The sequence below is a fragment of the Pipistrellus kuhlii genome, unplaced genomic scaffold (assembly GCF_014108245.1).
Source record: "Pipistrellus kuhlii isolate mPipKuh1 unplaced genomic scaffold, mPipKuh1.p scaffold_m20_p_33, whole genome shotgun sequence".
Taxonomy (NCBI): domain Eukaryota; kingdom Metazoa; phylum Chordata; class Mammalia; order Chiroptera; family Vespertilionidae; genus Pipistrellus; species Pipistrellus kuhlii.
Genome location: NW_023425533.1, coordinates 1,720,726 through 1,734,545, shown reverse-complemented (window position 1 = coordinate 1,734,545; position 13,820 = coordinate 1,720,726). Strand labels below are relative to the sequence as shown.

The 13,820-nt window shown below is 34.6% G+C and overlaps 1 protein-coding gene across 1 annotated transcript in view; it reads right to left on the bottom strand.

The window, feature by feature from the left end:
* The window catches only part of IL1RAPL2 (interleukin 1 receptor accessory protein like 2), a 1,438,686-nt gene that overhangs the window by 740,619 nt on the left and 684,247 nt on the right, over nt 1-13,820 (bottom strand). The window lies entirely within an intron of this gene.

Below are 13,820 nucleotides of genomic sequence, written 5' to 3'. Positions count from 1 at the left end.
GACATCCCTAGAGGGGTCCCAGATTGGAGAGGATGCAGGCTGCACAGAGGGACACACACTCCCTGTGCACAAATTCCATGCACTGGGCCTGTAGTATCTATATTTATATCTATATGTCTATATCTATATCTATATCTATATCCATATCCATATCCATATCCATATCCATATCTATATCTATATCTATATCTATATCTATATCTATATCTATATATCTGTATCTGTATCTGTATCTATATCTATATCTATATCTATATCTATGTCTATGTCTATGTCTATGTCTATATATCTATGTCTATGTCTATGTCTATGTCTATGTCTGTATCTGTATCTGTATCTGTATATCTATATCTTAGTATATAGATAGATAGATAGATAGATATAGACATAAACATAGACATAGATACAGATATAGATATATAAATGAGAAGAAAATTACCTGGCTTTAAGAATTTCTGTAAAGTTACAGTAATCAAACCAATGTGGTATTAATGAGGCACTATACAAATAGATGCATAGAACAGAATATTCATCCTGGAAATAGAACCACACAAATGTAGTCAACTTCTCTTTGACAAAGAAACAAAATATAGAATAATATATATTTTCAACAAATTATGCTGAAACAGTTAAACCTCATGCAAAAAAATGGATCTAAACACAAATCTTACACCCATCACAACAGGTATCTCCAAATGGATCATAAACCTAAATGTAAAATTATAAAACTCCTAGAAGACAATATAGGATAAAACTTAGATGATCTTGGATATGCTAATGATTTTTAAAATTAAAACACTATAGGCATAGTCCATGAAAAAAATAATTGATGAACTGGACTTCATAAAAAAAAATTATGCTCTACAAAAGACAATGTCAAGAGAACTAGAAGACAGGCCACAGAGTGGGAAAAATATTTGCAGAACATATCTAACAAAGGTTATTCAAAATATATGAAAAATCTCTCAAAATATAATAAGAAATCAAATACAGTGGTGCCTCGCATAAAGAACGCCTCGCACAGCGAACGCTGCACACAACGAACTTCATTTCATGATTCATACAATGAACTTCGTTTCACACAACGAAGTCTCCCGAGCTTCCATGACGGCTTTGCCCGAGCTTCCACGACTGCTTCGCCCGAGCTTCCACGATCGCTGCCGATGTATTGCATCCTTCCACGCAGGCACTGCAGGCAGTCGTTAGTCACTGCGCTTAACTTAAGCACTTATCTCGGCAATCGTTCTTCATTACGAATTAAATCACGCACGTATCACGGCAGTCGTCCTTTTAAGTTAAACTCAATATTTTTTTTATATCATGGCTTCTAAAAAAAGCAGGAAGGTGATTTCTGTTGAAATGAAACAGGAAAAAAAACAAACGCGTTTCACATAACGAACTTTTCGCATAACAAACTTGCTCCTGGAACCAATTAAGTTCGTTGTGTGAGGCACCACTGTAATCCAATTTAAAAAATGGGCCAAAGATTTCCTTTATATTTTTTTCAGTGTCCAGTAGTTTACCAAGTACAGTTTGTTTGTTTGTTTTTTTTCCTCCTTAGTTAAGTTTATTCCTAGGTATTATTATTATTATTATTATTATTATTTTTGGTGGGATAGCTTAAATGGGATAGCTTTCTTAGTGTCTCTTTCTGTAAGTTCACTGTTGATGTATAGAGACGCCATAGATTCCTTGGTATTAATTTAGTGTCCTGCTATATTGCTGAATTCATTTATTAAGTCTAATAATTTTTTGATGGAGGCTCTAGGGTTTTCTATGTACAGGATCATGCCATCTGTGAATAATGACAGTTTTACATATTCTTTTCCAATTTGGATACATTTTATTTCTTTTTTTTTTTTGTCTAATTGCTATGGCTAGCACTTCCAGAATTATGTCAAACAGGAGTGGTGAAAGTGGGCATCCCTGTTCTTAGGTGAAGTCGTTCTAGTTTTTGCCCATTGAATATGATGTTGGATATAGGTTTGTCATATAAGGCTTTTCTTATGTTGAGGTATGATCCCTCTATTCCCATTTTGCTGAGGGTTTTTATCAAGAAAGGCTGTTGGATTTTGTCATATACTTTTTCTGCTACAATTGATATGACTATGTGATTTTTGTCTCTCAATTATTTTATGTAATATATCATGTTTATTGTTTGCAGATATTGTACCATTCTTGCATCCCTGGGATAAATATTACTTCACTGAGAAGGATGAACAGAAAAAGAAACCCTCCTGCACTGCTTGTGGAAATGCAGACTGGTGAAGTCACTATGGATAACAGTTTAGAATTTCCTCAAAAAACTAAAAATGGAACTCCCATTTGACACAGTGATCCCACTTCTAGGAATGTATCCCAAGAAACTAGAAACACCAATCAGAAAAGATATATGAGCCTCTATATTCATAGCAGCACAATTCACCATAGCTAAGATTTGGAAACAGCCTAAGTGCCCATCAGCAAATGAGTGGATTAAAAAACTGTGGTACGTCTACACAATAGAATACCATACAGTGTTAAAAAAAAAAATGGACTTCTGGACTTCTTACCATTTGCAACAGCATGGATGGAACTGGAGAGCATTATTCTAAGCACAATATGTCAATCAGAGAAATATAAATATCACATGATCTCATTTGTGGAGCATAATGAACAACATAAACTGATTACCAATAATAGATACAGAGACAGAGAAGCATTGATCAGATTGTCAAACCTCAGAAGGAAGGTAGGGGAGGGTGTGGGTAAGGGGGAGAGATCAACCAAAGGACTTTTATGCATGCATATAAGCCTAACTAATGGACACAGATACCCGGGGGGTGAGAGCATGAGTGGTGGTTGTTGGGCAATGGGGGAATACCTTAATAAATATTGTAAAAATATTTTAAAAATAAATAAATAAAAATGTGCCAAAGAACTTGATATATACCTCATCAAAGAAAATATACAGCCAAAACAGGTTTGGCTCAGTGGATACGGCATAGGCCTGCGGACTGGAAGGTCCCGGGTTCGATTCAGGTCAAGGGCATGTACCTTGGTTGCAGGCACATCCCCAGTAGGGGTGTGCAGGAGGCAGCTGATAGATGTTTCTCATCTATGTTTCTAATTCTCTATCCCTCTCCCTTCCTCTCTGTAAAAAATCAATAAAATATATTTAAAAAGAAAATATACAGATGAAAATTAAGCATGAGAAACCTGTATATTATATGTCACCAGGGAAATGCAAATTAAAACAACAATGAGATATTATCGCATACTTATTAGAATGCCCAAAATCTGGAACATTGACACCAAATCCTGGTGAGGATTTGGAAAAATAGGAATTCTTATCCATTGCTAGTGAGAATTAAAAATGTTATAGTCACTTTGGAAGATAGTTTTGCAGTTTCTTATAAAACTAAACACCCTTACTATATGGTCTAGTATTCATGTTTTTTAGTATCTATCTCAAGGAATGGAAAAATTCATGTCCACACAAAAACTTGCAAATAGATGTTTAGAGCAGCTGTATTCACTATTGCCAAATCTTGAAAGCAACCAAGATGTAATTCAGTAGGTGAATAAAGAAAATGTAGTACATCCAGACAATGGATTAATATAAATATAAAAAATAAATGAGTTGAAACACCATGAAAATGTGTGGAGAACCTTAAATACATCTAATAGACAAAAGAAGACAATCTGAAAAGGCTATATATTATGTTCTGAAAAAAGGCAAACCTATGGAGACTGCAAAGGAATAGCAGTTACCAATAGGTAGGGTCGGGGCAGGGATGAATAGGTGGAGCACAGTTGATTTTTAGGGCAGTGAAAGTATTCTGTATTATAGTTTAATGATGGATACATGTCATTATACATTTGTCCAAATGCAAAGAATGTACAATAAAAAAAGAAAGTTTTAACAAAATGGACAAGGATCAAAGCTCTGACAAATTTTCTAATATAATTTTATAAAGAGCCATGACCTTTTAGATGCACTCAAATGACATTTATTTAGTACCTTCTATGTGCCATACTGCCTATATATTTTTAAAAATGTGTAAATTTAATATAATCATTAAAATATATATTCTATAATAAGAAGTTAGGAGAACACAGGATTTTTTGAAAAACTCACTTTTGACCTTTTTAGTCTTCAAGCAATCATATTTAGAGTTATAAAGAGTTCAGGTTTTTCTTTCATCTTTCATGGATAATATCTCTAATATATAAGAATGTCAATATTAAAGGCTTTTTTTTAGTTTATGTACTTTTTCCCATTAGACAGAAACACAGTAAACAAATAAAAGTTTGCTGAAGCATGAAGAAAAAACAATTTATTAACTGCTTTTCTCTTCTGTTGACATGAATATGTAGCCTTTGTAACAACATTGATAATCCCCAACCCAGGATTATCCCAACATAATTTGTTTCTGATTCATGATGCAGTTGGATGAAAGGTCAATCCAGTAACTTCAACTGAATTGGACTTAAGTAGCTCACTGCTTTAGAATGTGACCTTTGAAGTCAGAGAGGCTTGGGTTCATATCCCGGCTCTATTATATGCTAACTATAAATCTTTGGACAGGTCACTGAGGTATTTGGTTTTTTTTCCCACCTATAATATGAGCATAATAAAAAGAGTTATCCTTGGTGGGTTGTTGTAGTATATGTGTTAAGAACCTTGAAGCATCTGAGATTTTACTATACTTGCAAGCTAACACATTAGCCTGCAAGTTTCATTAGAGTTGGTAGAAGACAAGAAACTCCTGAGTCACAAAGAGTGGACAGTTAATTATTCACAGCAATGGAAGTAGCCAGAGTATCAGCATTTGTGTTGCCTTCCCAAATCCAACTCCTACAAGACAATACTAAAAGGTCCAGATGACACCTGCATAAGCAGTGAATTGCATTACAGGAGAAGAATCCCAAACTTATGAAGAACAATTTTTTTAATAGTGATAATCATGCCAGTCCTGTGATCAAAAGAGAGATACTACCTATATTTTCTAATGCTGTAAGCAAACCTGCCCTTTTCTCTGGTGGGAGACACTATTTCTAGGCTCTAAGATTGTTCTATGTACATACCTATTTGAAAACATAATTTGGGATAAAGAATAATCAGTCCCTCTGCCCATAAAACATGCATAAATCCAACAAACTCATGGACAGTGTCCCAACAAGTTTGGCTCAGTGGATAGAGCATCAGGCCATGGACTGAACGGTCCCAGGTTTGATTCTGGTCCAGGGCATGTACCTTGGCTGTAGGCTCGATCCCCAGTAGGGGGCATGCAGGAGGCAGCTGATAGATGTTTCTCTCTCATAGATGTTTCTAACTCTCTATCCCTCTCCCCTCATCTCTGTAAAAAGTCTGTAAAAGTCTATAAAAATATATTTTTAAAAAACTCATGGAGAATCTCCCAACAATGAGATGGTTCATTTAAAGCACTTAGCACAGTACCCAGAATGTAGTAAGTACTCAATAAAAATTAACGCCCTTAATATCATGACCAATAATTAATACATTATCCACTAACTCCCAACCAAACTGTAATGTACATAAAGATATTATGCTTTGTTTTTGTTTACAAAAGTGTAGGCAATAGACAAGGATATAGTAGAAATTGTATATTCTAAAAACTACTCATTCAAAACAAAATTTTATCACCAAAATGAAATTTTCCCTGAATTCAAAATAATTCAAAATGAACTATAATTTATTTGAGGGGTTCAGCATTTAAGTCACATGAAAAAAACGTTTATATTAACATCTATTCATAGATTACTGAGGATTATGGATCTTTCCAGTGGTAAATTCAAGTTGTCAGTCTCAGAGAAAGCAATTGTAACCTGCCATTTAAGCGTACAGGTATCTAGTTCCAAATCTGTCTGCCATTGACTAAGATGTGGGCAAAAATAAGGGGACAATCAAGGCAAAGTCAAAAGATTCCCTTCCACCACCATCATGTGCACTATAGTATGATTACAGTAATCCCTACTTTTTTGTTTGGTTGAGATAATCAATTTGCTGTACATATCATACCATAACCAAAGAATTTTTCTGTGGAAAAAACCGATGTTTCTATAACAAATAGAAACAAAAACCTCCTGCAGAAAGAACTCCACACCCCCAAATTTCACTAACTCTAATAACTATTTCATAATTTCTCACTGCTTCTTATTTCGATTACATTGGTATTTTTTATCTGTTATTATGTTGTTTCATAATTATTCTTTGTAGCATTTAGAAGTTTTATTGCCAGAGTTACATTGCAAGTTCTTCAAAATCACTAAGGATTCTTTACATATAATTTTCTTCCTCCCAATACAGTAGTTGCCAGAGTATTCTCCCTGTCTTCATGTTGAAAAGTGTATTAGTCAATTGTCCCAATAACAAGTTGTCAAATACTATGCTTCCATGATCTATTCTTGGAACCCCCTGCCAATCCACCATAGCTAATACTCTCAGATTATTTGTAAATGATCAGAAATTGTTTGCTGAGCAACGTTTAATCTTTCTGCAAGTTCATTTTTAGTTTGACATGCATCTTTATCCAATAATGCTTGTAATTGGTCTTCACATTTTTTTGGTTGACTTGGACATTCTTCGTCTTTCACATCAAAATCATCACTTTTATGGCATTTAAACCAGTGTTCACAAGTATCTTGAGATGGAGCATGTTCACCCTAAGCTTCCCGAAGTATTCAGCAGCACTTTTCTTCAAAATAAAGTAATGAATAAAACTTCCTGCAAATGTTCTTTTTTGGCACTAAATTTGACATTTTTAAGTGTAAAAATATCTATGATGTTAACATTTTCAGAAAATTTGACATATGAAGTTTCAAAGATTGTTGTCAATACAACAAAATAGCATACATATCAAATCTCATCTATATCAGCATATGTGCAACTCTATCAAAAAATCCAAATTATTAACTGGTACACCATATATATATATACTTCGTATTTATACATTCATCAATTGCATCAATTGATGGATACCGAGGTGTGAGATGGTACTGCATTATCATTTTGATTTGCATCTCTCATGTTTTCTTATGTCTCTTGGTCTTCCTTCTGTCTTCAACAAGTATATATTTAGGTCCATTGCCCATTTTTTGATTGGGTTGTTTTTCTTCCTTTTTTAAGTTGTATGAGTTCTCTGTAAATGTTGGAGATTAAACCCTTATTGGTGATAACATTGGCAAATATGTTCTCCCATGCAGTGGGCTTTCTTATTGTTTTGTTGATGGTTTCTTTTGCTGTGCAAAGACTTTTTATTTTTTTTTATTTTAATGCAGTCCCATTTGTTTATTTTCTTTTTAGTTTACATTGTCCTAGGAAATGTATTAGTGAAGAAATTGCTTTTGCATGTCTGAGATTTTGTTTCCCTTGGATTCTTCTATTATTTTCATGGCTTCCAAGCTTATTTTGTTTAAGCTTTTTATCCATTTTGAGAATGTTTTTGTCTTTGGTGTAAGATGGCTTAGTTTCTTTCTTTTCTTTTTTTTTTTTTTTTTCATGTATCTGTCCAATTTCCCCAACACCATTTATTGAACAGACTGTCTTGACACCAATATATGTTCATGCCTCCTTTTTCAAATATTAATTGAGCATAGTGGTTTGGCTTGATTTCTGGGTTCTCTATTTTTTCCATTGATCATTGTGTATGTTATTGTTCCAGTACCAGGCTGTTTTGAGAACAGTGGCTTTGTAATACAGCTTGGTATCTGAAATTGACATCCCACCTACTTTGTTCTTCTTTCTCAGGATTGCTGCAGCTATTCAGGGTCTTTTTCTTTCTTTCTTTCTTTTTTAATTCCAGGTGAATTTTTGAGGAGTTCATTCTAGGTCTGTGAAATATATCATTGATATTTTAATGGGGAGTGCATTGAATCTATTGGTTGCTTTGGGTAGCAAGGACATTTTAATTATGTTGATTCTACCAATCCATGAACACGGTATGTTCTTCCATCTGTTTATGCCTTCCTCTATCTCTTTTCTTACTGTCCAAGTTTATTCCTAGGTATCCTAATTTTTTTTGGTAAATGGGATTGTTTTTTAAGTCTCTCTTTCTGTAAGTTCACTATTGTTGTATAGAATGCCATAGCTTTATTGGCATTAATTTTTGTATCCTGATACATTGCAGAATTCATTTATTATGTCTAATAATTTTTAGATGGAGTCTTTAGGGTTTTCTATGTACTGTATCATGTCATCTGTGAATAAGAACAGTTTAACTTCTTTTCCATTTTGGACGCCTTTTATTTCTTCTTCTTGTCTAATTGCAATGGCTAATATTTCCAGTACTATGTCAAGCAGGAGTGGTGAGAATGGGCATCCCTGTCTTGTTCTTGTTCTTAGGGGATATGGTTTTAGTCTTTGCTTATTGAATATGATGTTGGCTGTGGATTTGTCAATTATGGTTTTTATTATGTTTTGATATTATCTTTCTATTCCCATCTTGCTGAGAGTTTTTAGCAATAAAGGGTATTGGGTTTTCTCAAATGCTTTTTCTGCACCATTTGATATGACTATGTGATTTTTTATCTCTAAATTTGATTATGTGACGTATCACGTTTATTGATTTTTGAATATTGTACCACCCTTGCACCCCCAGGTTAAATCCCACTTGGTCATGGGGTATGATCTTTCTGATGTATTGCTGGATCCAATCTGCTAGAATTTTCTTGAGAATTTTCGCATCTATGTTCATGAGGTTTATTGGCCTGTAATTATCTTTCATTGTATTTTCTTTATACAGTCTTGGTATTAGGGTGCTGCTGGCTTTATAAAATGAACTAAAAAATTCATGCACAGGAGGGTGTTCTTCTGCCTGGACTGCACCCTCTTCAATCTGGGACTCCTTGGGAAGGTCCAACTGCCAGTTTAAGCCTGATTCCTGCAGTAGTTGATCATCCTTCTCACAATACAGGACCACTGGCTCATAACTGCTCACCTGACTGCCAGTCTGATCACCCCCCAACTGCTCCCCTGATGGACTGATTGACACCTAACTGGTCCCTTGCTGGCCAGATGGCCCCCAACAGTCCTCCCCTGTCTTGACCTGCCTCCTCTGCTTGAGGCATCAGAGATGTGAGGACCAGACTCCTCCACACCAGGCAGAGCCGCAAGACCCCCAGGCCTCATTGCATGGAGCAGCCACCAGGCCCTGCCTTCGCTGTGCACGTGGCCATCTTGTGGTGGCCATTTTGTTGTGGCCATCTTGTGATGATGTCACATGTGAGGGCCACCCAGGGTTTTATTAGTACTGATAGATTGCCTCCACTGAAAAGATTCAGGTGGGAAGAGAGAATGGCTACAATTCTCTCAAAATATAACTTGCTTGTCTACCATTTTTCTATTATTAACCCACTAACTTGCTGAAAAATTCAACTAAATACTCTTGAGACTGGCCAAGGGGGGGGTAATTAATTGGCTACTGAAATGTTACAAGTAGTAAACTTTTCTTGTTATGATTCAAATGGGTGAAGAATATTACTAAATTTATCTGCATTTTAAGGGCATATAATAAATAATTTTAATGATGTCCATAAAGCATATAAAAATCATCCATGATTACTTTAAAGTAGTTTCAATATGGAAATTTCAAGTGAATATAGACATTGTGAAATTCAAAACTTTTCATATTTTAAATGTCACTCCCTTAGCAATGGCATAGAATCACCTATATGGATTGACTTTCTCACTTGTCATGTATTTGGCATCAATGGACACTAGATCTAAAAAAAAAACTTGTTTATTATTCACACACAAATGCTACCTGCTTTACATATGTCATTATGAAATATATTTCTATATGTCTGAGTTGACAAAACACAGTTGTTTTCTTCAGGACAGCGGTTCCCAAACTTTTTCCTGATCAAGGTACACATGAAGAATAATTTTCAAAATTTTATCTACACATATCAGTCCCAATAACTAAGATTTGCTGTGTGATTTTAAATAGATCACCACATATGTTTTAATTAAGTATCTGCTCAATAGAATACCATCCTGTTTTCTTCTATTGATCTAGATGCGAGTTGAGAACCACTGACTTAAATGGTATCTACAATAAATACAAAAATGGCCAACCGATATGTACTTGAAACAGAGAGGTACCTATAGGAAAGGATTTAAAGGGCATTGAGAAATTTCACTTGTGCATGGAATAATTCAGGCTTTGCTTAAAAGTGAATAGTCTGTCAGCTGAGAGTGCCTAAAAGTAGCTCCACCCCAGTAGCAACAATCACATATAGCACCCAAATTGTGGTTTCTATATTAAAAGGAATTGGGGTTCCTTGGATAGAAAAATGGCTAATTCTAGGACTGTGATAAGAAATAGACAAGATAAACTTACAATATCTTACAGTATTAGAATATAAGGAAATGTTAAATTGATAAAAGCACAATAATGAGGTTATGTCAAAAGGACAAATACAGCCATTGAAAGAGTTCCCAATGGAAAAAGATGGAAGAATTTGAACTACAAAATAAAGTAGCATTGAACTATAACACAATTTATAGTATGTAAATATCCATAAGTCCATGCTGATGTAAGTAAATGATTGAATAAATGATGGGGGAGAAGAGGCAAATATTCCATGCAGAAGAATTCTAAATAATTTATATAGATACTCCACTCAATGATGTGGAACATAACTTTCCAGTCTTTAAAAATGCCCTATAAATAACTTCTTTTTTTTCCAAAGAGGAGAGTATTAAAAAGAATAAATAAAGAACAGTAACCTTAGAGTGCAGAAACACAAACACTACCTCTCACTAGGTGATCAAGGTCCATATCAACACTGATAAAGCATACTGATACTTTGTATTCTTGATAGGTTGTGAAGAGAATGGTATTTTACTTCTGTGATCTTCCTCACATATATTGCCCCCATCTAACTATGAAAAAATAAGATAAATCCCAATTGAGGAAGATTTTACAAAATTTCTGAACAATCCTAATCAAACTCTCAAAGTTGTCAGAAATAATGAAAGTCTAAGAAATTTACAAGGATGGATACAGGGGAGGGGGGGTGAGGTACATATGTAATAGCGTCAATAATGAATTTAAAAAAGAAAAAGAAAAAAAAGGAGCTTAAGGAAGATGGTAACCAAATCTAATATAGTACCCTAGATGGATCCTGGGACAGAAACAGCTCCTAGGGCAAGGGGAACTAAGGAGAAAATAAAAAATGGGGCTACATCAAAATAAAAACATTTGCACAGCAAAATAAACCATCAACAAAATAACAAGAAAGCCCACTGTATGGAAGAACATATTTGCCAATGTTATTACCAATAAGAGTTTAATCTCCAACATTTATAGGTAACTCATACTACTTAGCAAAAGAAGATTAACAACTCAGTAAAAAAGGACAATGGACCTCAATAGATATTTTTCAAAAGAGAACATAAGGAAGGCCAAGAGACATATAAAAACATGACTAAAGTCACTAATAATCTGAGAGATGCAAATCAAAACGAGAATGAGGTACCTCCTCACACCTGTCAGAATGGCTAGCATCAACAAATCAACAAATGACAAGTGCTGGCGAAGATGTGGAGAAAAAGGAACCCTCCTGCACTGCTGGTGGGACCACCAACTGGTGCAGTCACTGTGGAGAACAGTTTGGAGTTTCCTCAAAAAACTAAAAATGGAACTCCCATTTGACACAGTGATCCCACTTCTAGGAATATATCCCAAGAAACTAGAAACACCAATCACAAAGGATATATGCACCCCTATGTTCATAGCATCACAATTTATCATAGTTAAGATCTGGAAATGGAAACAGCCTAAATACCCATTAGCAGATGAGCTGATTTGAAAACTGTGGAACTTGTACACAATGGAATACTATGTTGCTATAGAAAGGAACTCCTACTATTTGCAACAGCATGGATTGAGCTGGAGAGCATTACGCTAAACCAAATAAGTCCATCAGAGAAAGATAAATATCACATGATCTCACTCATTTTTGGAATATAATGAACAACATAAATCGATGAACAAAAACAGATGCAGAGACAAAACATTGATCAGACCGTAAAGCCCCAGAGGGAAAGTAAGGGAAGGCGGAGGTAAGGTGGAGAAATCAACCAAAGGACTTGTATGCATTCATATAAGCCTAACTAATGATCACAGACACCAGGGGAGGTGAGGGCATGAGTGGTGGGGGTAGTAGGGGCAATGGAGGGGGGGATAAGAACACATATGTCATACCTCAATCAATGAAAAAAAATATAAAAATGAAATATGAAAAATTTGAATAAATAATAGACTTAAGTTAATAATAATGTTCTACTACATGTTCATTAATTGTAATAAATGTCCAATAGTCAGGTAAAATGTTGATACAGGGGAAATTATACAAGAACTTTAGAGCATACATGAACTTTATGTACTATTATTGCAATAATTTTGTAAATCTAAAGCTGTTATAAAATTTAAAAGTTTATTTAAAAGTAAATAAGGATTTTATTAGAGCATTTTTGATGAAGATACAAAAACTGGAGACAAAGTATATGCACATCAGTGGGGAATGGAAAATAATTGACTAAATTGTGTTATCAAAGACTATCAAGAAATACAGAATATTATATACTTAAAAGGATCAGTAAATGTTCAGATTTCTACTATGTATTTTTACTTATAAAAGGAAATGGAGAGAAATATATAATATTTTTAAAAACAACAAGGAGAAAATACTCAAGTATATATGTTCCTATAACTAAAAGAATAATAAGAATGTATAAAGGATACACATTAGATTGTTAACATTGCTCATAGTAAGGGAATGAAGTTAGAGGAATGGTAGCAAGACTGGAAGCATAAGCAGGTCAGGGTAAGTAGGCAATAAGTAACTGAATAATTCATTCATAAGAATATGGTGGGCTGAAATTTTGCAAATAAAATTTTAAATTTGTAAAAACACAAGACAAAAAAAAGCAAATGGCGTTGTGGAGGAAAAGAGCTCTATTTTGATTGGCAGGATTTAATGAGGGTAAGCAGGGAAAGAGTAGCAGTATATTAAAGAATATAGTGTCAGTTACTGAAACTGAATTATACCCTCTTACCAATTTTGCCAAGAGCTGCCCAGGAAGGTGAAATACTATCACTGAGGGTGTGATTAGAATAATGTCTAGTTCTGCCAATATCCTGGAGTTTTTGCCTACCACAAAGATTAAACTTATTATTTGCTTCCCCAACATTCCCTCCACACACATACCAAAGTGATTCTTAGAGAATCAAGAAGGTTACATTTTTATACACCTGTTCTTATGAACTTAATGAGGCCTCACTTGGGGCTTCCAATTGTTTCTGATGAAGAGGTGACATAGCTTTAGCATCAGACAAAGTCCACAGGAAACAAAAATAGGAAGGGTCTGCATTTCCAAGAAGATATAATCAAATAATAGAGTGCAGGCTCCTGGTGAGCAATATCAGAGGTTCCTAAAATGGAAGAATTAAAAAGTGGTATAAAGGTCATCTCAGCTACCTAATTTCAATATCTAATGCAGTCTGTCTGAGATTCTAGATCCTAAATTTTAGCACTGAGATGGAGGAGGACGTGCATATTGTGAAATCCCTAAGGATAAAATAGATTGCTTTTCACTAAACTTCTTAAAAGCAGGAATTGTATGTGAAATATTCCCTGTATAGTACCTAAGAACTCAGGATGACTGTGTGTTTACAGGGGTCCATGTTGAATATTTAGAAACAATGGATTCAAACTCACATTGCAATTCTATGAAAAATCAAAACAGTAGCTAACTGGCTAAAACATATTCCAGGAGCATTTGAAAGTATTTTTCATCAATAAGCAAG